This window comes from Phascolarctos cinereus, unplaced genomic scaffold (assembly GCF_003287225.1).
Source record: "Phascolarctos cinereus isolate Bilbo 61053 unplaced genomic scaffold, phaCin_HiC Scaffold_5;HRSCAF=322, whole genome shotgun sequence".
Taxonomy (NCBI): Eukaryota; Metazoa; Chordata; class Mammalia; order Diprotodontia; family Phascolarctidae; genus Phascolarctos; species Phascolarctos cinereus.
This window is the reverse complement of record NW_027555958.1, coordinates 341736744-341762687: the sequence shown is the minus strand read 5'-3', so window position 1 is coordinate 341762687 and position 25944 is coordinate 341736744.

The window sequence follows — 25944 nt, the reverse complement described above, 5'->3', positions numbered from 1 at the left end:
CTCTCTCTGTCTCTCTTTCTCTGTATGCATGTTAACTGGTATTATTTCCAGGAAAGATAATACTACTAGATTATTAGAAAAACAGCACCAGGTTACTTGAACATATTTTTTCAAATATTTAAAGTAATTTTTTAAAATAAATGATAAACTTCTGAATAAAGTAAGTCTTGCCTAACCATGCATGTGCACAATTAACTCATAATATTCTGATTAAGACATACTTGTTGTGGTGGTCTCAGCTATTAGTGCCCTTATTGGCTTATTGGAAGTTAAATTCAGTGAAGGGTGTGAGACCCTGCAGTTCCTTCTTAGAAAGTGGCAAGTAGTGAATATCTTCTGTGAGAATATGTTGGGTCTTGATTGGTTATACATTCAACCAGCTGGAACTTGTTAGAAACTGCTGGAAGTTTATTATTGTAATGGACTTCTTCCTCCATTTTCTGAGGGAAAAAACATTCTGGTTTGATGAAGAGACAGTCTTTCTGAGTTATAAAATTGGGGAGTTTCATAAAGATGGTTATCAATTAATTAACTGCTGATAAACTATAATAGTTATGGTTAAGATGTTAATCTTTTTCCTCATAGATACAAAGGGTAATTTATCTAAAAGAAAATTAAGATGAAAGTTTTGAGTAGAAGTTGATGCTGATTGACAAAATGCAAGAATATTTTTCTATAGCTTGAGGGGCCTAAAAGAGTCTCTGGCTACAATGGAATGGAATTCAATGCAGTGAGGAGAGGAGAGGGGAGGAGAGGATAATGGAATGTAACAGAAGAGGACTTTTGAGTGGGAAGAAGATTAGTAATAATGTTCTCTAACCCTCTACTTTTACAAGTGAGGAAACTAAGACCAAAGAGGGCATGTCATTTGCCTAAGAGTATGCAGTCGGTTAACATGAAAGCCAAATCTAGAATTCAAGAATGTAAGTCTCCTGACTCACAGTCTAGTACTTTCCATTATGCCCCCATATAGGGCTTATCATTGTTCCTGAAATTCTACCATTAAAGACTTTGATTTTAGAATCTTGAAAATTATTAAATATTCAAGATACACAGGAATGTGTATATGTGTGTGATATACATACATATACATATATCTCTGTGTGTGTATTTATATAAATGTGCATATGTGCGTATGTATGTATGCATGTATGTATATATCTCCTATCTCACAGGGTTGTCATGAGTATCAAATAAGATATAGTCCATAGAATCACTTTGAAAACTATAAAACACTGCATATATATATGTGTATGTGTATGCCTATATACATATGTGTGTGTGTGTGTGTCTTATACATATAATTGTTATAATCAGAGACTCTCAAGATAGGTAGCAAGCCAGTGTGAATCCACCTTTGAGAGGAATAAGTATGGAGATTTTTGAAGGGAGTATGGGAAAGTAAGCAAAGTCAAACCACTACTTACCATTCCTCTGGCTTTGCTCTCCTACTAATTTCCTATTGTATCTCTTTATAGTAAGGAACCCTTATCTCAATTTTCCACATATTATGTTCACCATTTTTAAGCTTTTACAGCACCTATCAACCAACAGGTATTTATTAAGCACTTACTATATACCAGACATTGTGCTGGGGCTTGGGGATATAAAGACAAAGGTCTAACAAGATCTTTCCTCAGTGAAGTGTGTGTCAGGAGGAATAATATCTATTTACACATATGAAAATACTAATACAAGGTAATTTTGATCATTGCCCTAAAAGGAAGGAAGGACAAAGTACCTACTATGAGCCAGGCACTGTGCTAAACAATTGACAAATATTATCTCATATTATCCTCACAACAATCCTGGGAGGTAGATTCTATTATGATCACAGTTGTACAATTGGGAAATTGTGTCAGGCCAAGGTTAAGTGATGTTCTAAGAGCCATGGAGTGTCTAAGGATGGATTTGAATTCAGGCCTTCCTGAATACAGGGGAACACTCTATCCTCTGTACAACCTAGCTGCCTTTCATGGAGGAAAAAGCGATCTGATCCTTCCTACCACTACTACTACCTCTAACAATAGGATATGCATTATTCAGGTAGAGGACTGATGGGAATGGGGTTACTAACCCAGCAACCCCAAATTATGTTTGCCTTCTAGGGGGACTTCAAAGCCACAAATTCGTGCTATGAATCTGGAATGGATTTTGTAGCACCCTGTGGGACATCTAGGAGACAGATAGATAGATAGATAGATAGATAGATAGATAGATAGATAGTTAGATGATATGGATATACATAGGATATATATGATATAGATATAGAGATATATACACACACATACATATAGGCATACACATACACATACACACACACACACATATATTCAAAGTATTGTCCCATTAGCAAACCCCAAATTCTTTTCACTTCTGAGTCAACAGCAAACCATGGATAATGCTGAATCAGAAGAACTCTAGGACTCTGACACAGAAGTAGTATCTATGAGAGATGGAGTAGAATTGTGTTGAGTGCTTTTTGGACTACTATAAGTACTACTATACATGTTTTATGTGTGTTCTATATAATTTCAGGGCCTCTTGTGAGTCTTTTGTACAATATACATTTTCTGTGGTATGAAATAAAAGTCTCTATGATATGCACTTGTTACTTTAAATGCCTGTGCAGGAGCCAGGGACCCAATACCTTCCTTTGTGGAAACTGAGAGATGATTTATAGATGGACAAGATTCAGAGAAAATCCAAGCATAAATTTTGAGGGGAAGGGGAAAAGATGAGTGCCTGAGATCACACTTGGTCTGTGTGATTCCTGGCCCAGAAGTTACAATAGATTTTGTCAAGGATCACACTTCCTATGTGGTGACCTCTTTAAAACAAAAGCTTAAGTATAGATGTCATGTCTAAGCACTTCATTAACAAAGATTTGCATTCCTTTTTGAAAGACAGCTTGTATCTCCCCTGATTTAATTCTCTATACTTCGGGTTTTTTCCCATGCTTTCAAATCTACACTTCTCTGTTCTGTATTTTTCTTCCTCCTCCTTATTTGTCTGACCCATGAGATTTTGCATAGCCTCCTCTCCTTGTCTCCTACATCTTTTGCTCCTGTTTGCATTTGGTTTCTCTCCCTGCCTGCTGGTTTGGATTGTTTTTGAGATTAGTCTACATGGTCTCTAGTTGGTAAATCCATTAACCTCTCACCTCTAACCAAACATTAGTGAGGATTTGACAGGTACTCAGCAAAGAGAAATGAAGCTTACATAGCTATATTTACTTGCTCTTCAGAGGGTTTCTATTTCCCCATCTCTTTCATCAATACTCTTGGTATTTTATCCAAGTCTATTACATAGGTCAATTTCATTGTAGAGCCCAGAACTGGGCAACATATTTTAATATGAGTTTTAAACTATATTAGACCACTACTAATTAAAGAAAAAAAACAGAACAGTTTTCATTTTATTCAAATGAATATGGTCAAAGAAATTTATCATACTAAAAGAAAAATATATCAAATGTATAATTAGCACCTACAAAGTTGCAAAGATATCAAATATTTTTCTGTTCATTGTATTTACTTCCTACCTAAAATCCAAAGGTGTTTGTTTCGTCAGTTTTGATGAAAAGGGGGAAAAAAATCAGTTGCATTTTTAGTCCCTTTTTCATCTGTAAGGCTTCTGTTATATAATTGGCATTTCTAGGATGCCAGCAGAGAGAGCAAGAGAGAATGAAAAATGTTTGATGTCAAGAAAGACATTATTACCTTTGATAGCCCTAATGGATCTCTTTCACCTGTATGGTAAGATGAGGGCATAAAAATGAAGCATTTATCATTCTGTGAATCTGAATCACACTAAGGGTAGTGTCTTGCCAAGATGAAGAAATATAAGGGTATCTTAGCTTTATTCAGTAGGATTAACATATGTTTGCATGTGATCTTTCTTTACTTAAGGTTTTATTTTCAAAGGGCAGTTAGCAAAAAGCGAATTCTATTGAATTCTTAAAATGTACTATTATTTTGTTAGATTATAAGTGTTCATATAATTTTGCAATTTCTACTATGTACTTCAGTTTAATATCAGTTAATTAGCTACACTTCTATTTGTAATGAAATTGTCTGAGACAGGAGACTCCTGAAAGACTTTATATTCTAAACCTGGTAATCAGCCTAACACCTAGAGGCATCTAGTTGGCAGAGTAAATTGAACATTGAAGTCAGGAAGACCTGAGTTCACACATATGACTTTCTGTGTGACCTTAGGCAAGTATCTTAGTGTTTGTCTCACTCAGTTTTCTCAACTGTAAATGGGAGTAATAATAGCACCTACTTCCTAGGGTTATCATAAGGAACAGATTAGATAATATTTGTAAAGTGCTTTGCAAACCCTAAAATATTCTACAAAAGCTATTATCAATTGCATAGTCAATACATTTTGGAAAAAAAAAAGACCTCATTAATATGAAGTGTTAAAGTGAAATAGAAGTTAAATAGGAAAGGTGATAAAAGATTCCTCTAAATTTAGCACAATTAGAATATGAAAAGTTTCAGAAGACTATGAAACATCTTGGTGACCAACTTTGAAAAAGGACATGGAAGGGAATATATGTCAATCCAACAATCAACTGGGAAGTGTGTTATCTTTATTAGGATCTCTATCCTAGACATGATAGAGAAGTTGCTGAAACCTGCTAACAACTCCCTTCTGTCAAGGATCACACTTCCTATGGGTGACTTCTTTAAAATAAAAGCTTAAGTATAGACATCATGTCTGAGGACTTCATTAACAAAGATTTGCATTCCTTACTGAAACACAGCTTGTATCTACTGTGATTTAACTTTCTGTATTTTGGGTTTTTTCCCATGCTTTCATATAGATAGATAGATAGATAGATATATCTATATAGATAGATATATAGATAGATATAGATATAGATATAGATATAGATATAGATATAGATATAGATATAGATATAGGTATATATATAGATAGATAGATATAGATATCTATCTATATCTATCTATCTATATATATATGTGTGTGTGTGTGTGTGTGTGTGTGTGTGTGTGTATGCACATACACAAAAATTGAATGTGGAAAGGATATCTTAGAAGAGTGAAATCCTAAGAAGGAAACTGAAAGATTTGGGGTAAGAGTTGATTGCTTTTATCAATATTTCATTAAAAGTGAAGAGTTAGCAGGAAAAAAAGCAAACAAACATCTTATCAAATAATGTGATTTGGATTCTGAAACCTATTCTAAGGTATAGGAATAAAGTCTCTTGGCCAAAATGGATCCCATTTAAGTAGTACCAGGAGCAATATATTTTCCTGGCAAATTGTAGTGCTGATGTAGCAGATGTTATATTGAAAATATAGGGAGAGGGAGAAAAGTGCTGAGTTAAAATTACTAAATTAGATACCTGAATACAAAGTATGACATTAAAGATAGGAAAGAAGATTTCCAATAATTCATAAGAAAAGATAACTGAAAGGTAATAAATGATACTTATAGTTTCAAATATTGATAACTGCATCTACAAAGTAATAAAATCAGCTGATGATCTTAATGCTAAAAGATGAAGACAAACACAAAGATGTTATTGGTAGAGTGTTGTTCATCATTAAAATCCTGCAATAAAGGGTAGAGAATGCTTGAAAGAAAGAATAAATAGAAAAATAAATATAAATGTACTGCATAGCAATACAGAATGTGAAAATCTGAAGAAGCAGAATAGTGAAAAATTTTTGAATGAGCATAAAAGGAGAAAGTGATGATGTATTGTAATACTAGAGACATCCTAGCCAGATGGAGTAAATGAATGATTATAACAAGGTTAAATAATGAATGAATGCAAAATAATCTTGGAATGGAGTATTTTAGCTCTCTGGACATGATGATGAAGATCTAGCTATGTTAAAATCCATCTGACAAATTTTTCACTTTCCTAAAATTTTATCTTTCTGAGGATAGAGAATACAAAAATAATGGGACATAATGCTTGAAGAGACTTAATAGAGTCTCAATTCTACCCCCCCATTTTATACATAAGGAAACTAAAATCATTAGTGATTAAATGAGCTGTTTTAGGTCTCAGAATGATTAAGTGGAAGAACTATAATGCATCTAACTCTAAACTGAGTGTACTTTTCACTGCAATAGGAATCAGAATAAGAAATAATTATTATGAACCTCACTATGACTAGCAAAGATCTGATGAAGTGAAAAAATGCAGATGCCTTTAAATAATATGACATATTGTACTAGAGAACAGCAGAATCAGTCAATAGTATGATGTTCTTTAAGGGATAACTAACTCATCCCATGCTTATAGAGAAATTTCCTCCATATACCCAATAAATTATTGTCCATTGCTTGAATAACTCAAGGGAAATAGAAACCACCACCACCCAAAGTAGACCATTCTAATTTTATATAGCGTTTAATTGTTAGCAAGGTTTTCTTAACAGTACATTGATTTTAACTTTTACCCATCACACCTAGTTTTGTTCACTGGGGCCAAACAGAATAATTTTTTGTCACAGAACAGCCCTGCAAATATGAGAAGACATCTTTTCTCTACTAGGTCTTCTTTCCTCCAGACTGAATTTTTCTAGTTCAGCCAATCTTCTTCTGTTACATCACCATTTCCTCTCACTATTCTGGCTATCCTCTTTTAAAAGGATTCCGGGGGCAGCTAAGTGGCATGGTGGATAGAGCACCAACTCTGGAGTCAGGAGGGCCTGAGTTCAAATCTAGCCTCAGACACTTGACACTTACTAGCTGTGTGACCCTGGGCAAGTCACTTAACCCCATTGCCTAGCCCCCTCCAAAATAATAATAAGATAAAAGGGTTCCAGTTTGTTAATGAAAATCCTGATATAGTAGTGATGGGGTGGTGGTGACGAACAGGTTTTTGTTTTTTTCTTTTACTACTATTCACCCCCTACACTACTACTGACTGACTTTTGTTTGGATGGGTTTTCTGACATAGATATATTCTTTCTAGCATCTGGGAAATTGCAACAAATTAATATATAAACAGAATTCAGTCTGTTTGTTTCTCTCTTTGCCCATCTATCTCTGTCTCGCTACTTTTTCTTCTCAGGCCCAGAGGCCTACAATCACCTTACCCCAACCACACTCCCAATAAATAAACTAAGATTAACAATGCCTGTGGTTAATACTGTTTATCACAACTGTGATCCTAAAACTAAATATGCAAAGAAAAGTAAATAATACTTTTTTTTGAAGGGACAGGTTGCTTTTTTCTCTATTTAAGTATTTTATTTTTCCCCAGTTACATGTAAAAACAACTTTTAACATTCATTTTTAAAACTGTGGTTCCAAACTCTCCCTCTCTTAACCCCCTCATTAAGAAGACAAGTAATTCCATATAGGTTATACATGTGTAGTCATATGAAACATTTCCATATTAGTCATGTTGTAAAAGAAAACATAGACAAAAAAAAACCTTCAAGAAAAATAAAGTTAAAAAAAAGTATGCTTCAATGTGTATTCTGGAACCATCAGTTATTTTTCTGTAAGGGATAGCATTTTTCATCCTAAGTCTTTCAGAGTTGTCTTGGATCATTGTATTGCTGAGAATAGCTAAGTCATTCACAGCTGATCACCTTACAATATGGCTATTACTTTGCACACACCACATATCACTTTACATTAGCTTATGTAAGTCGTTTCAAGTTTTTCTGAGAGTATCCTGCTCATCATTATCTCTTTTTGGATATAGACCTACTAGTGATATTGCTAGGTCAAAGGATATGCATGGTTTTATAGCCCTTTGGGCATAGTTCCAAATTGCTCTATGGAATGGTTGAATTAGGTCACAACTCCACCAACAGGGATTTAATGTCTCATTTATCCCACATTCCCTCCAATACTTGTCCTTTCCTTTGTGTCCTATTAGCCAATATAATAGGTATGAGTAGTACCTCAGATTTGTTTTAATTAGCATTCTTCAATCAGTAATGATTTAGGATATTTTTTCATATGGCTATAGATAGCTTTGATTACTGCATCTGAAAACCATTCATATCTTTTGATCGTTTATCAGCTGGAGAATGGCTCTTATATTTTATAAATTTGATCCAGTTTTCTATGTTTGAGAAATGAAACCTTTATCAGAAAAACTTGCTTCAAAATTTTTTCTCATTTGATATTGCTAATTGTATGTCCCCCATCCTATTCCTCCTACCCAGTTCATTTTATTCTCTCTCTCCTTTCACCCTGTCCTCCTCAAAAGTGTTTTGCATCTGATTACCCTCTCCCCCAATCTGCCCTCCTTTCTGTCACCCTCACTTCTTTTATTCCCTTCCCCTCCTGCTTTCTTGTAGGGTAGAATAGATTTCTACACCCAATTGAGTGTGCATATTATTCCCTCTTGGAGCCAATTCCAATGAGAGTAAGGCTCACTCACTCTGCCTCATCTCCCCCATTGTCTGTTCCTCTGTAAAAGCTTTTTCTTGCCTCTTTTATGTGAGATAATTTATCTCATTCTACCTCTCCCTTTCTCTTTCTTCCAGAACATTCCTCTTTCACCACTTTTATTTTTTAGATATTATCCCTTCATATTTAACTCATGCTTGTACCCTCTGTCTATATATATATTCCTTTTAACTACCCTAATAAGGAGAAAAGTCTTATGAGTTACAAATATCATCTTCCAATGTAGGAATGTTAACAGTTTAACCTTATTAAGTCCCTTATGATTTCCCTTTCCTGTTTACCTTTTTATGCTTCTCTTGAGTCTTGTATTTGAAAGTCAAATTTTCTATTCAGTTCTGGTCTTTTCATGAAAAATGCTTGAAAGTGGTCAGTTATTTTTCCAATGTGATAGTTCACACTGTCTACTGTTTTTTCATTCTTGGTTTTGTTTTACTGTTTCTTGATTTCTCATCAACACATTAGCTTTCATTTGCCCGATTCTAATTTGTAAGGAATTATTTTCTTCAGTAGGATTTTATACCTCCTTTTCCATTTGGCCAATTCTACTTTTTAAGGTTTTTTTTTTATTTTTTTCAGTGAATTCTTGTGCTTCTTTTTCCATTTGGCCAATTTGGTTTTCAAGGCATTCTTCTCCTCATTGGTTTTTTTTACTTTTTTTTTTTTTTTACCATTAGCCTAATCTCTTTTTAAGGTGCTATTTTCCAGTATTTTTTTTTTTTGGTGTCTCCTTTACCTACCTGTTGACTTGTTTTTCTATGATATTCTTGCATTATTCACTTTTCTTCCCAATTTTTCCTCTACCTCTCTTACTTGACTTTCACAATACTTTTTGAGCCCTTCCATGGCCTGAGACCAATTCATATTATTCTTGGAGGCTTCAGATGTAGGAACTTTGCCTTTTTTGTCTTCTGAGTGTGTGTTTTGGTTTTCATTGTCACCATAGTATCTTTATTCAGTCAGGCTTATTTTTGTTGTTGTTTGCTCATTTCCCCAGACTATTCTCTTGACTTTTAACTCTTTTTTAAAGTAGGGTTCTGCATCCAGGGTGACAGGTGAACTGTCCCAAGCTTCAGGATTTTTGTGCAGCTGTTTTCAGAGATACTTCATTTTTATCTTGTTTTATTTTTCTTTTCTTCTTTTTTTTTAGACAAATGCTAAAACTTAAATACATAATGAGAAAAAGAAACATTATAAACTTAAATATAAAATAAGAAAAAACAAAATACCACATGCACAGTGGAACATAGGAGAGGGTTCAAATTATATGGCAATAACTTTTCATTTAAAGAAAGCCTATATATTAAATGCTGTTTGCTATGTTGAAAGCTGTCCATCTTTTCTTTGCCTCCTTGTAGGTTTTAATTTGTTCTCTGCTGAACACTTTTTACTTTGTTCTTTTTTCCCCTCCCTCCCCACTACCCACCACTCCAAGGCTACAGTTGAGCATTGGTTATATTTATATATAACCAATATATAGATATTGATGTATACATATACCTATATATATATAGAGAGAGAGACATACATTCATATATACACACGCATACATATACACACACATATACTTTCCCTAAGAGATTCCACTCCTAATCTTTATTTTTATGTTTGTGCATATCTCTTTATTTTTCCTGTCTCTCGTACCTCCTCTATTTTACTTCTACCTGCTACCTTACCCTCCTATTACTTAACCTAAATCTAAGCCCCCTTCTATAATCCATTTTTACCCATTCCCACACCCTCCCCTCTAAAGATCCCTCCTTTATCCTCTCCCCCTTCCCTATCCCCTAGGAGTTTTATTTATTTCTAAATTTAGAAGACTTTTATACTCTTCTAAATGTATATATATGTTTCCAGAACTAACACTCCCCTCCTCCATCTAATTCCTCTGTATTGGTTCTCCCTCTTGCAACTCATTTGTAAAAGGTAATTACTCTTTTAGCTGTACTTGAATGGTTTTACTTTGTAAAGTCATATCATACTCAAGTCTACCCCACTCTTCCTTGTAAGTTACCTAATTACTAGTAACAATCTTAGACATAGGTTTTACATTTTTCATACAAAAAAGGTAAACATTCTATCCTTTAGTCCCTTGTAATTAGTCATTGCTATGTACCTTATATTTCTCTTGAGTCTTGTATGTTCACTCTATTGAATGCAGGTTATTTTTTTAACAAAGACCTGAAAGTCTGACAATTGATGAAATGTCCTTTTTTTTTTCATTCAGAATTATGCTTAGCTTTGCTGAACATGATATTTTCGGCTGGAAGCCTCATTCTTTTGCTCTTTGATATGCAGTGTTCCAAGACCTGCAGTCTTTTAATGTCACCACTGCTAGGTCTTTTGTAATTCTAATTGTGGTACCACCATGTGTAAATTGTTTTTTTTTCTTGTTGCTCATAATATTTTGTCTTTGATCTGGGAGTTTTGAAATTTGACTATAATATTCCTGTGAGTTTTCCTCATAGGATCTCTTTCAGATGGTGATCAGTGGATTTTTTCTATTTCTACTTTCCCCTCTTGTTCTAATGCTTCAGGACAATTTTCTTTAATTATTTCATGTATTATTGTATCAAGATTCTTTTTTTTTATCAGAACTTTCAGGTAGTCCAATTATTCTTATGTTTTCTCTTTTTGATCTGTTCTCTAGATCTGCTGTTTTTCTTATGAGATGTTTCACATTCTCTTCTTTTTTCATTATATATACATATATATACATATATATGTATATATATGTATATATATGTATATATATACACATACACACACATGTATTTAATTTCTTCATCTTTTATAACTCTGCAGGCTTCCCCTTGCCTAATTCTGATTTTCAAAGAGTCATTTTCTTCCTTAAGATTTGGGTCTCCTTCATAAGAATGGGAGAAGGACCCACATGTACAAAAGTATTTATAGCAGCTCTTTTTGTGGTAGCAAAGAATTTGAAATTGAGAGGATTCCCATCAATTGGGGAATGGCTGAACAAGTTGTGGTATATGAATGTAATGGAATACTATTTTACTATAAGAAATGATGAACAGGCTGACTTCAGGAAAACCTGGCAAGACTTGTATGGTCTGATGCTGAATGAAGTGAGCAGAACCAGGAGAATGCCGTACACAATAATAGCCACATTTTGTGATGACTAATATTGATAAATTTAACCCTTCCCAGCAATACAAGGATCTAAGACATCTCCAAAGGCCTTGTGATGGAAAATGCTATCCACATCCAAAGAAAGAACTATGGAGTTTGAATGCAGATAGAAGCATACTATTTGCTATATTTTTCTTCTGTTGAGTTTTTTTTCCTCTTTCTGGTGGTTCCTCCTATTGGTTCTAATTCTTATTTACAGCATCACTAAGTGAAAATTAAAAAATAACTAAAAAAAGATTTGGATCACCTTTTCTAATTGGTTGACTTTATTACCATAATCTTCTTGTTTTTCTTGCATTATTTTCTTTTTAGTTTTTCCTCAGTCTCTCTTGTTCAATTTTTAAAGTCTTTTTTAAGTTCTTCAATGAGTTCTTTTGGGGAAGATGGCCATTTGACATTACTCTTTGGGGTAGAAGAGGGTTTCTTTGATTCAGTATCCTCCTATGAAGATGAAACCTGATCTTCTCCATTCCTATAATAGCTCTTTATGGTTAGATTCTTTCTCCTTCTTTGTGCATTTTTTTGTAATGATTTAATTTTTATAATTACTTCTAGTCCTGGGGTATGGAGGATGGTGCCTCCAATCCTCTTCAGTTCACCCTTCTGACCTTGAACTCAAAGGAAGACCTCAAAGTTGAAATCAACCCCCAAGGATTAGTCCTTGTGTCTGGTCATTCAACCAGTTCTAAATCTACCTAAGAATATTATCATTCAAGTTGTATCTTCCCTTTTATTTTCTTCAGTGATTATATATGAAACTTTATTAAATGTTTTGTGAAGTATTCCTATAGTATTCTTATCTACCCCTTGAGTAACACAGTGAGAAAACGAAATGGTATGAATTTGAAATGTACCATATTAATTATTTATTTCCATTCAAATTACTCACAAAGCATTTCTTAATTCTGATTCATAAAAGTTAAGGAAGGAAAGGCTGGGGCTGTGCTGAACTGTACCTTAGGAAATAGGATGGTAATTTCTTTTTTAGAAAAATCAGCACTTTGGTTTATAACTTTGTTATTAAACAAAATTGTGCTCAGAAAGAATAGGATAGGAGAAAACAATTAAAAGAGAATTAAAATACATAATATAAATGTAGCCAGCAAGATAATAGCTAATTGTCTTCATTGAATTCAATTTATTTATCCTGGTTGAATTTTTCCTATAATAATGAAATAAATTTTAGATAAGAGTTTGAACTCCTGCTGTGAACTTTGAAGTATAAATGAGAGAGGTGCTGCACAATGGAAGCAGACAAATGCAGTCTCAATTTTCAAAATAAAAATTAAAAAGGGTGGAAACCATTGTAGAAAAAAATGAAAAGACCACTGGATTTAGGATCAGGAGAGCCCTGGAATACCTCTCTACCCTTGTATATTCATGGGCAACTTACTTACCTTTGTTGAGCCTCTACTACTCTCTAACATTTGAGAAAGCTATAATAGTATTGATTTCTTCAGAGGGCTGTAAGAGTCAAATGAGATTATATATATTTTAATAACAGTATATTTCTGATTCAAGTTATTTAATTTTCTTACTACATAATTCAACTAGTAAATGAGGGAAATACTATAGAAATATTTCAGCAAAGCATTTATAAAAATTTCATATATAATCTTTGAAGACAGAGGTACAGATGTAAGTATGTGTATGTACATATGTGCATATATTCACATATTTATCCACATCTTGCTGTATAGCTCTCTGTGTATGTATGTGTGTATAGTCTACATACATACGTATGTAAATATACTATATATACACACATATGTATACACACTGTATGTGTGTGTGTGTGTGTGTGTGTGTGTGTACTTTGTAAACCTTAAAGTGTTATATGAAAGGCCAAACATTAAAACAATATTCTATAACACTATTGCCAAACTAAAGGACTTAACTTTCATTCCTGGCTAATATTTGTAATGTTTGATGAAAGCCATGTCTTGTGAGCACAGAAAAGTTGAAGTACTGCTCAATTGAATCATTTTGGATTTATCACGAACAAGTTGAGACAGACAAACTTTATTTTCTTTTGGAAAGGAGAACTAGATCAACTGAATAGGAGAGTGGAAAAGATATATACACGGATTTTAGCAAGGCAAATGAAAAAGGTTTGGTTTTCGTATTGACAAGAAAAAGAGATGAGACTAGGATATAGAAGAGGTATAGTAAATGTTCAGGGACTAATTCAGGAGTGAGGAACTGTGACCTCAAAGCCACATGTGGCCCTCTAGGTCTTCAAGAGCAGCCCTTTGACGGAATCCAAATTTTACCTAACAAATCCCCTTAATAAAAGGATTTGTTTGAAAAACTTGGATTCAGTCAAAAGGCCCCACCCAAGGAACTAGAAGGCCACATGTGGCCTCAAGACCACAGGTTCCCCACCCCCAGACTAACTTCAAAGAATGGAGATGAATGAATTAAATCAATCTAGAAAGAAGTTTCTAGTGACAGGCCTTAGGTTTCTGAATTCACATCTGTTTTGTTCAAAAATTTTATTATTGGTTTTGATGACAATATAGATGGTGCCCTTATCAAATAAGAGCATGGAAAATTAAGAGCCAGATGATCCCAATACACTAGAATAATGGACTAAATCAAGCAATGTGAACTTGAATAAGTATAGCCCTTCATTTCACTAACAATCTTTACTTTTCCTTTAAATAAGGATTCCCAATGTGAAAATCACATTCAAGCTGTTTTATAAAAATCAGTGTGATATAGTAGAAGGGGAAAAAAAATACTTCTTAGATAGTGAGTCAAGAAACATGGGCACTAATTTTGGCTTCCCTCTCCTGGCTATTTCTCTTTGGGAAAGACATTATGCCTCTGGTAATCAGTTTTTTTCACATGTAAAACTGAGAGCTTATAATTCATGATTGCTAAGGATATCCTTTCTAAAACTACTTTTCTAATTCAATTTCACTTTCTGGGACAAATTAAAGTTACATTCTTAGTTTGTGCTTTTGTTCTTTTAGTGTAGGATTTCAAGAACTAGCTTTGTGTTCATTTCACATAGCATTTCAAGAAATATATAATATATACTATACATATATATATATTCAAGAAATATATAATAGCAGTTAAATATGAAAGTTAAAACCTAGTACAAATTAAAGTTTTGACTTATAATTTTCATAAGTTAATAAGTCTTTGTTTCACATACTTATTTGGTGATTTTCTTAAGGGAAGGGTAATGAACAAATGTTTATAGATTAGGATAATTTAGAACTGTGTATGACCATAGAGTTCATCCAGTCCAACCTCCTGATTTTATGGAAAAAGAAATTGAGGTCCAGAGAAGTCAATGACTTATCCAGGGTGACACAGGCAGGGAGTACCAGAGTTCAGATTCAAACTAAAATGCTTTTTATCCAAATATATAGATATTTCTGCTACACAATATATTCTAACTGTGATTAGGAGGTAGAGCCAAGATGGTTGAGAAAAGGCAGTGACTCGCCTGATTTCTCCCTATAACCATTCTGAACACCTTTAAATGCCATAAAACAATTCCTAAAGCAGCTGAATCCACAAAATGACAGTGTGAAATCATTTTCTAGCCAAAGACACCTTAGAAGGTTGGCAGGAAAGATCTGTCACACCAGGGTGAGAGTGGATCAAAGTCTAGCATAGGCCACTCCAGCCCAGTCCAGCCCCAGCAAACCAGGAGCAGCCCTTGGAAGCCACTTAATCAGCAGGTGCAGTGGCTGCTTCTGGAGCTGTCAGCCCACAAATGGTAAAGGGGTTGAATAACTGGTCAGAAGGAGATTACAGGGGTCTCCTTCCTAGCACAGGATGAAGGACTCTGTTGCTTTTCCCATACACAAATCCAGGTCCCAGTCCTAAGGTGCAGTCCCAGGGCAAGGAAATCCCCAGGCAAGGAAGAGCACTAGCAGACTAGAGCTTGCAGTCTGAAGTGGAACAGGAACCCTTATCACAGGTCTAGGGCAGAAAAGAGGGCTTATGGCTACTCATAGACCAGAGCACCTGCCAGGAGAGTAGTAAACATATCTCTTCTTAGATCATACTGGCTTGGAAGAACTGAAAACTTACAGGTCCCTAAAAGTATCTCTGAAAATAGCTGCATAAAACCCCCAAAGCTTGGGACAGTGCACCCTTCACCCTGGGAGCAGAGCCCCACTTTAAAAAAAAAGTAAAAGTCAGGAAATAGTATGGGAAAGCAAACAACAACAACAACAAAATTCTGACCATAGAAAGTCACTATGGTGACAAGAAACGTCAAAACACATACTCAGAAGAAGACAACAAAGTCAAAGTTCCAATGTCCAAAGCCTCCAAAAATATTATGAACTGGTCTCAGGCCATGGAAGGGCTCAAAAAGAATTATGAAAATCAAGTAAGAGAGGTAGGTAGAGGGAAAAATGGAAAGAAAAATGAAAGTGATGCAAGAAAACCATGAAAAACGAGTCAACAGCTAGGTAAAGAAGGCACAAAAAACATACTGAAGAAAATAACAGATAAAAAGCAGACTAAGCCAAGTGGTAAAAGAGGTACAAAAACAATAAGGAGAATGCCTTGAAAATCAGAATTGGCCAAATGGAAAAAAGAGGCAAAAACTCATTTAAAAAAAGCTCCTTAAAAAGTAAAATTGGCCAAATTGATAAAGAGGTACAAAACCTCACTGAAGAAAATTAATTCCTTAAAAATTAGAATTGAGCAAATGGAAGCAAATGCCTTGATGAAAAATGAAAAAAAAACAATAAAACAAAACTAAAAGAATGAAAAAATGGAAGACCATGTGAACTATCTCATTAGAAAAAATAACTGACCTTTAAAGAGATACAAGAGAGAGAATTTAAGAATTCTTGGACTGCCTAAAAGCCATGATCAAGAGCATAGACATTATCTTTCAAGAAATTATCAAGGAAAACTGCCCTGATATTCTAGAATCAGAGGGTAAAATAGAAATTGAAAGAATCCATTGATCAACTCCTGAAAGAGATCCCAAAGTGAAAACATCCAGGAATACTATAGCTAAATTCCAGAGTTCCCAGGTCAAGGAAAAAATATTGCAAACATCCAGAAGAAACAATTCACATATCATGGAGCCACAGTCAGGATAACACAAGATTTAGCAGCTTTTATTTTACTGAATCAGAGGGCTTGGAATATGATGTTTCAGAGAGCAAAGGAGCTAGCATTACAATCAAGAATCACCTACCCAGCAAAACTGAGTAGAATCCTTCATGGGGGAAATATCAACATTCAGTGAAATAGAGGATGTTCAAGTATTCTTGATGAAAAGACCAGAGCTCAATAGTAAATTTGACTTTCAAATGCAAGACTCAAGAGAAGCATAAAAAGGCAAACCAGAAAGGGAAATCATAAGGAATTTAATAAGGTTAAATTGTTTATATCCCTACGTAGGAAGATGATCCTTGTAACTCATAAGAACTTTCATGTTATTATGGCAGTTAGAAGAAGTATATGTAGATAAAGTGCAAAGGTATAAGTTGAATATGAAGGGATGATATTGAAAAAAATAAAATTAAGAGATGAAAGAAGGGAAAGGGAGAGGTAAAATGGGATAAATTGGTTCAAAAAGGAAATAACATACACACTCAGTTGGGAATAGAAATCTGTCTTACCCTACAGGAAAGTAGGAGGGGAAAGGGACGGTGGGGGGGGGTGACAGAAGGGAGGGCAAATTGGAAGAGGAGGTAGTCAGAATCAAAACACTTTCAAGGAGGAATAGGGTGGAAGAAAGAGAATACGTTAAACAAAGGGGGAAATAGGATGGAGAGAAATTCAGCCAGCAATAGCAACTGTGAAAAAATTTTTGAAACAAGTTTCTCTGATACAGGCCTCATTTCTCAAACATATAGAGAACTGGGTCAAATTTATAAAAATAAGATCCATCCCCAGTTGATAAATGATCAAAAGATATGAACAGTTTTCAGATGAAATTATCAAAGTTACCTATAGTAATATGAAAAAAATGCTTTAAATCACTATTGATTGGAGAAATGCAAGTTATAACAATTCTGAGGTACTACCTTATACCTATTAGGTTGGCTAGTAGGACAGAAAAGGAAAATGAATTGGGATATAAAAAACATGAGATATTAATACACTGTTGGTGAAGTTGTGACTTATTTCAACCATTCTGTAGAACAATCTGAAACTACACCCAAAGGGCTATAAAATCATGCATATCATTTGACCTAGCGATATCAGATCTATATCTAAAAAGAGATAAAAAGCAAAAAAGAAAAAGACCTATATTACAAAAATATTTATAGTGGCCCTTTTCTGGTGGCAAAAATTGGAAATCGAGGCAATGCCCATCAATTCGGGAATGACTGAAGTTATTGTGGTATATAATTATGATGGAATGCTATTATGTTAAAAGAAATGATGGGCAGGATGATCTCAAGAAAAACCTGGAAAGACTTTCATGAGCTAATGCAAAGTGACATGAACTGTGTACAAAGTAACAACCATATTGTAAGGTGATCAGCTGTCAATGACTTAGCTATTCTCAGCAAAACAATGATCCAAGACCACTTTGAAGGACTCATAATGAAAAATGCTATCCATCCCCAGGGAAAGAATTGATGATGTCTGAAATATAGATTGAAGCATACTTTTTTTTTTTACTTTTTCTTGTGTGTTTTTTTTGTCTCCTTATTTTTTCACAACATGAATAATATGGAAATGTTTTGCATGGCTACACATGTATAACCTATATTGAATTGCTTGTCTTCTCAATGAGGGGACAGGTTGAGGAGGGAGGAAGGAAGGGCATTTGTACTCTTTTAAAAAATGAATGTTAAAAATTGTTTTTACATGTAACTATGGAAAAATGAAATACTAAACAAAAAAAAAGCTCTGTGATTATGCTGTTGATGTTGAATCTCAATAAACTTAGAAAATTAGAGGGTTTTTTTTTAATTCCTAAAGAGAAAATTGGCTTACTTGGTCAAATAGAATATTCAATTATAGTAGTATCCCTAGCACTGTTATCTCTAAAAGTCAGGCTGGTACAGTATCTTAACTGTACAGCAAGGAATTACTCTGCTTTGTAAGAGAGTGACCTCATCACCTTCTTTCATCCTTAATTTCTAAGAATCTACAGCTTTTGTTGTTGTTCCCAGAAGTGCTCGGTACTGATGAACTTATTTCCCAGAATGACATTAGTACACTAGGGACCCTAATTGATGGGCAGTACAAAATCATTCCCTAAAGTACTCCCTCTCTGAGACATGGTGTCTGGAAATGACATTAAAAAATGATGGATAGGAAATAACCATAAAACTCTAGCAATTTACAGCAGAGATGCTAGAAGTAAGATGAAACAATTGTAACTTGCACATTTAAGACTTAGGCATTAATGATATTAGAACTGATTTCATAGGAACCCAACTAGCCTTTTCAACTGATAAATAGACTTGACCGATGCACGTATGCTGTTTAGGTGACTGAAAAGACAGTCAAGTTAAACACTTCTCTGAAATCCTGGCAGCCAGCTGTCAAAGATCTCTGCTTTGCACATGTTGAAAACTCTCTCTTAGCTTCCTTTAAAACACAACAGGAACGTTAAACCATCTGTGAATGACAGTGCAAGGAGCCAACACACACAGGTGCACTGAGGAGAAGACACATACTGAATAAAAAATGGAAAAGCAGCAGCTCAAAAGAAAGTTCTAGAATCTTCTCAAAGAAAGGTTCCTCTTTATTTAACATGAAAATTAGCCTAGTTGATTATATCCCCTCAGTCTTATGAATTTGAATGGTACTAAATGATTGAAGGCTTTCACATAATTAAATTCAATTCAAGAAACATTTATGTAATGCTTTCTATGTGCAGAACTAAGTTAATGTTATACAATCTAAAATTTACCTGATTCCTAGCACCTTCCAACCCCTTTTCTGTCATTTTGACACTGTCACCGCAAAAGTGAAATGAAGCCACATAGAACTGAGGGCATTCACTGTTTCATTGGCTACCATCAAACAAAAAGAGTTTCATTCTACATTTGATCAGGCTGCATTACATTACCAAAGAGGAATTGTGTGGTAAGAGCAGCATGAAAAAATATCATCAGAGAAATGAATCACAGGAGGAAAAAAATACACACACACACACACACATATGCACACATACACATACACGTTGGTCATGCAGAGCTAAAACAAGAGCTAGACAGGATAGAGACTGAATGTTCCATTATTGTCCACAAAATGGCAAGAGATATAGAGGAATTATTCACAAGGTGTTGGATATACCACTGGTACATAAATGTAAAAATAAAAAACTGGGACAAACAGAATGGGAAAGCAAGACTACATCAGCATTTATATCACTAGTGGGATCGAGTTCACATGAGAAAATGAGACCTTTAGAGATTTGACTTTCCCAAGGTTAAACAAATATTCATTGGTAAAACCAGGATTCAAAACACATTGTCTGTTCCTAAGTCCAATATTTTTTTCTATGCACCTCAGCTGCCTCTTTCCTATTTTCCCTTAATTGTGTGGGCCTGTCAGATTTGGATTTATATGGACCTCTTTTGAAACTACTTACTTTCATCCTTTACCATCCCTTAGGCGTAGTGAATTTTATATTTACTATCCAGAACATAAATAAAATATTTATTTGTAATAGTTAACATGTAGGAAATTTTATTTTGTCCTAAATTTTCCTCTTTCAAGTTCTAGTATAGGAGAATGTCCATCCTATCTGTTATTTCAAAAAATACAAGCTCTTTGATTTCATTGCAGTGGGCATACTTACTTTGCCCTTCAGTAAATAATTCATCTTTTTGTACTACATGAGGTTCACAAAGCACTTCCCTCATAACAACTCCTTTAAAAAGGTAGTACAGTATTATCATCCTCACTTTAATAAAGCCAGCTGGTTGTTCTGACAACATACAATCTGTGACCACATTGATACTTGAGGCTTTTCCAGTTTAGTAGGCTCTGTTGGGTTAACCTCCACACAACAATGGGGCATTGAGATAGAATATTGGTGGGGGACATTGTGCATATACATCATACATTTATAGACTTCTTACATTTATAGATTCTATAGCCCTTGCCAATAATTACTTTCCAGAGTAGTTTTAAACTGTTATTATAAAAAAAGTACCGTATTTTTTTCCCTCTGCTTCCATCTTTGGGATCCTGTTGCTGAATAGAAACTGATATATTTGAGTTCATTTTGTTGTATTTAGGGGAGAATAAATCAGCTGAAAATTGTTCATTGATACATGGGCTTGTGGAAAACAAAAAGTATAATATATTTGTCCTTAAGAACTAATTCAAGCATAACAGTTTCTTGCATAGATACTTATGTAGATCTAACAAAATTAAACCCCATCAGCTTTAAATCTAGCTTATTCTCTGCGACCATGGAAAAAAATAAAACAATGAGTATATATCCTAACTGATCCCCTCCCAGTTCCTTCTTAGTATCAATCTACTAAATTTAAATCCAAAGCCAGCAGTGCTAATTTTTGTGGTGAAAATGTCTTCAGACTTTGCTCCTCAGGTCACTAATGCTGAGTGGGCTGCAATATTCAATTTTGATTCTTGGATTTCCAGAGACTTCCTTGGCTTATGCTTCTAGGCCAGAGCACAGACTCTTCTATGAATCTAAAATGGAAAAGAAAAAAAAATGAAAAGGCAAAAGACAGGCCTGTTTTTCACGGACACATGACCTAGAGAGGTAAGGAACGAAATGAGATGACCCTCAGGGCCTCCACCCTTACCAGATGGTGTAATTGGAGTCCTTTAAGTGGAAATATGGTAAAACCCATACCATTGTTGTTGGGCTTTTTAAGATGTTCACATTTCTGGCTCTGTAGTTGAGTTTATTTTTTTTTTTTAAGAAAGGTTGAAGCAAGCATGATGCTCAATGACATCCTATGAGAAAGATCTACTTCTGGGAAGAGAGAGGAAAGGCTTTGGCTTCATCCTGCTTGGGTCTCATCCACTCCTCCCCTCCTTTGGTTAAAAGAGGACTTTTGAGCTTTAAATGATTTGAAATGTGTTGTAAGTCTTTCTTACATTGGTGTCCTAGTGCTACCCTTGAATCAGCTGATAACAAGGTCTCCAGAAAGAACCAAGAGTAGACTGAAGACAGATTTACCAAGCTTGAGGGAAATTTCCTTGAACAATCCACAAATAGGAAAAAAAACTGACTTCTCATCAAGTATGGTTATCACATATACTCTCTAAGTTTAAACCTACTGGAGTTCTGCTTCCAGGAGCCAAGATGGTGGAGTAAGAAGTAAATTGCTCTTACCCCCATTTATTTACTTCTGAAAGCCCAGAAAATATCACCTCAGGAAAAACCTTGGAACAACTGAACCAACAGAAAGATGGAGTGCAGCAGTCCAGTAGCCCAGGAAGCTTGAGGGATTAACAAGAAAGTCCCCTCTTGACATAGGGGAGGGGGAGCAGTACAGAATAGGAGGTGTCTGGAAAGCTAGTTGAAAGCCACACCTCAGTATACCAGGGGGAGATCCTGAACCCCAGGTGATGGAGCAGGCAAGCACCAACACCAGGACCCCGTGCCTCAGCAAAACTCTTGGAAGTGCAGCTCCAAGGGGGAAAGCCCCAGGAGGAGAAATATCCTGCAGCAGCAAAACATCCATCTACAAGGAGCCAAAAAAAGTGAAAGGCCCAGGTGAGCAGGCAACCTCCAGGGACCAGACTACCCAATCCTACCCCTAGAGTTCCAGTGTTGCTGATTCCAGCCACACCAGGTAAGCTGCCAGAACCCTATGTCCTCCAACTGCCAGCATCAGAGGTCCCAGCACACAAAGTCAGTGACCAGACACTGGGCTCCCAACTGTGTTGGGAAGCTTGGGTCAGTGCCCCTGCTCCCTAGCAGGAGAGTTCATTTTTTTTAAAGGCCATGAAATAAGCAAACACCTTTGCAAAAAAAAAATGTGCTATAGGCTCTCCTTATGGGAACAGTGAAGATCAAGGCAGAAATTCTGAAGAGAATAAGTTTGAATCTATTCTCCTCTGGAAATGATATGTACTTGTGAGATCATATTACTGAATTACTGGGAGATATTTTATGCCAACTGTTATTACTGCACAAACTTAGTTAAAAGTTAAAGTCTTACCTTAAAATAATTCACAAAAAATATATCTTCTTCATTGTTGATTTATATAAGGAAATCATTGATATTTTATTAGTTTAATTTATAATCTTAGAAGCACAGTGGTAGGGGCTGAGGCTGAGAGCATTAGAGAAAGATGCTCCTGTCTTCTCAGGGGTACCCAGTAGAACCCTAACAGGAAATACAATCTCCCTCCTAAAGAAAAGCCATGTCAGAAGGGGAGATGGAATAAGGATTCATGTTTACGCACACTATACTGGCACTTGATAAATGCTTTTCATTCATTCATATCTACATTCACTGAGATAAACTTAAGTATAGGGTTTTACATTACAAAACAGCCATTTTAACCTTGTTATTTATACTTCTATTTATCTAGAATTCTACTAAATTGTAGCTTTAAAAATTATGTGCTTCACTTTAAAGAACAAAACATACATCTATAACTATTTTCACTTTAAAATCAATTTCTTCATACAATAGGATCACAGCGCTTTAATTACTCTTTTGTATGCCTGTCCAATCTCATTTTATATGTCTCTTGTATTTGTTTCTCATTTTTTATAGCGAGTATTCTTTCTTCACTTATACTACTAATCTATTTTATATGCCTCATAATTTATTTCACAGCTTGAAAAATAAAATTAAACAATATATTATCATGTGACTGTATTATATTATTATGTTATATTGGCATCCATAGTTTTTTGATCATTTACCATATATTGTTGATTTAAATTATTTCCAATTTTTGAAATTTATAATGTTGTGACTTATACATACACATTAATTGTATGTATTTGAATAGGTATCCTTTATAACAGTATGCAGAATGTTTTTTAAAGTATGCTCATTTGATTAAAGAGCCTGATGATTCCTACAATTCAAAAACTGTTGTATTGCCCTAGAAAAAATTGAATCAATTTATAATTCCACCAGAATTACTTTATTTTATATAATTGCATTCATTTGCATAATACCTACTGACTTCATTTTAATAATTAAAATGTATTTGATCTCCAGAATAAAAACAAATGGATTTATACATTAAATTCTTAGTAGTCCATTTTCTCCTGTTTAATTCTATGATTCCAGCTGCAACCCACTGAGTACATGCCATAAGGGTAAGGATCAAGATTTGTGTTGCCATATTTTAGTCAATGTTCCCAAGGGCATTTGTTAGATAATATATCCTTCTCTGGCTTTTTTTAGTATTATTAAGTTTATGAAACACTGTTCCTTTCAATATATACATATATGTATTTTTATTCCTGAAGTTCCTCTTTCCCCCTTATTATGTTTTTTTTATTTCACTTTTGACCATTAGCATATAATTTTAATGAAAACTGCTTTATAGCATGTTTAAAAGTATCAGTGATCTTCTTTATGTAATCCCCTATTCTTTATCTTCCAAATCTTATACATTACATTGCTGACTTCTCTGCCTAAAGGGGCTTATTTTTTACTTTTTTTCTCATTGATAATTAACTTTTGTTCAATTCCATTTATTCTTTATTGAATTTCTATCACTAATTTTTTATTGTTCTATTTATTTTGGCAGTTTTAAAGCTATTCCTTTCCATCTTTCTTTGATTTTTGCTATAGAATTTTACTTTTATTTTCCTCTCACACTTTTCATGGGTCTCCTATTTAACTTGTTTTATCATTTAATGTTTCTTCTGTTGAGTGTATCACAGTTTCAGTTTGCAATTCTTCATTACTTTGGTACTTCCTTCTTTTATATATGAAATTTCTTAACTTTTAAAAAAATTTTCCTTGACTTCTAATTATTAGCCAATCATTTTCAATTGTTTCTTTACTCCTTTAATCCCTCAAGAAGAAGATATCCTTGAATTTAGAATAAGATCTCAATGCCCCCATTTCTGGGGCAGGAAGGAAAGGGAGAAAGGCAGTAGTTATGGGATGGCCTGGGCTATATTCTTCTGCCCTATCCTATAGTAATGGTGAAAGAGTAGTAAGCTACAGGCTGTGGGAAATCGTCATGATCATTAGGGTCATGTTGATAGTACAATGGATAAAATTCTAGAATAGGAGTCAAGAAGACCTGAGTTCAAATCCCTCTTCAAAATCATAAATTTTCTGTGACCCTGGCAAGTCATTTAACCCATGTGCTTCAGTTTCCTCCTCTATAAAATGGGAGAATAATAGCATCCACATCCAGGGTAATTGTATGGATAAAATGAGATAATATTTGTAAAGAACTTTGCAAACCTTAAAATGTTACATAAATGCCTAGCTGTTGTCATTTGTGGTTGTTGTTGTTGTTGCCCAGCTATTGCTTAGACTCTTGCTAATTCAGGGGCTCTTGCAGCAGAGCCTCCATAGACTCTTCCAACTTCTCTCTGTCATAATGCCTTTTTGTCTAATTTTCTATAAATTTTGATTTCTATAATGTCTTTTTTTCCTTTGGAGGAAATTTTTTCGGAATAAAAATATCAAGGCAAAAGGAAAAGGCTAGATTGTGATTTCATGTTCATTTTTGGAAAGAATGAAGGAAAAAAAATGTTAGATAAGTATAGCCAAGGTTATGTGTGATTTAACATGTATAATTTTATCTTTTGCACAGTACACGTTATCTATAAATTAAGTGATGACGCAGCATGGGCAAAGCTAGAAAATAGCCTCTTGAAAACTTTCACCCTCTTTAAAAGGATGCTGCAAATCAATTAAGCTGAACCATTTAGGCAAACAAAGCATACTTCTGAGAAAATCTTCAACCCCTTTTGAATAGCCATCGTTGCCTTAGTACATTCCTTTGGAGTATGTAGAAAAAGACAACATTACCACTAGAATTGATACCTATTTATAGCTCACACTCTCTCCTCTCTTCTTTCATGAATATCATTCTATAGATAGGATTGTAAACTTATTGTGAATGCTGAACATGCCATTCCAGGAGAATACCAAAAGAACATTCTAGCTCTCCATACTCCGGAATTTCCTGGAAATATGCCAGTCAGACTCTAATTCTTTGCCACACTGTTCAGGCAGGCTGAGAGCATATGAATTTACATTTAAGTGCAAAAGAGTAAAGAGAACCTTCTCTGAGCCCCTACGTTTTTCCCGCAACAATTCTACTTCTTCTTGCACCTGCATTTAAGTTTGTGGGGTGTGTGGAGGAAAAATATTCTATGCCAACGGTTCTTGGTGATATGATGGAGAACTTCAAATTTTGAAGGCTATGCCAAGAAAATACAGACTGTAAAAAAGAGAAAAAAAGAAAATACAGACTCTGATGGGTTCC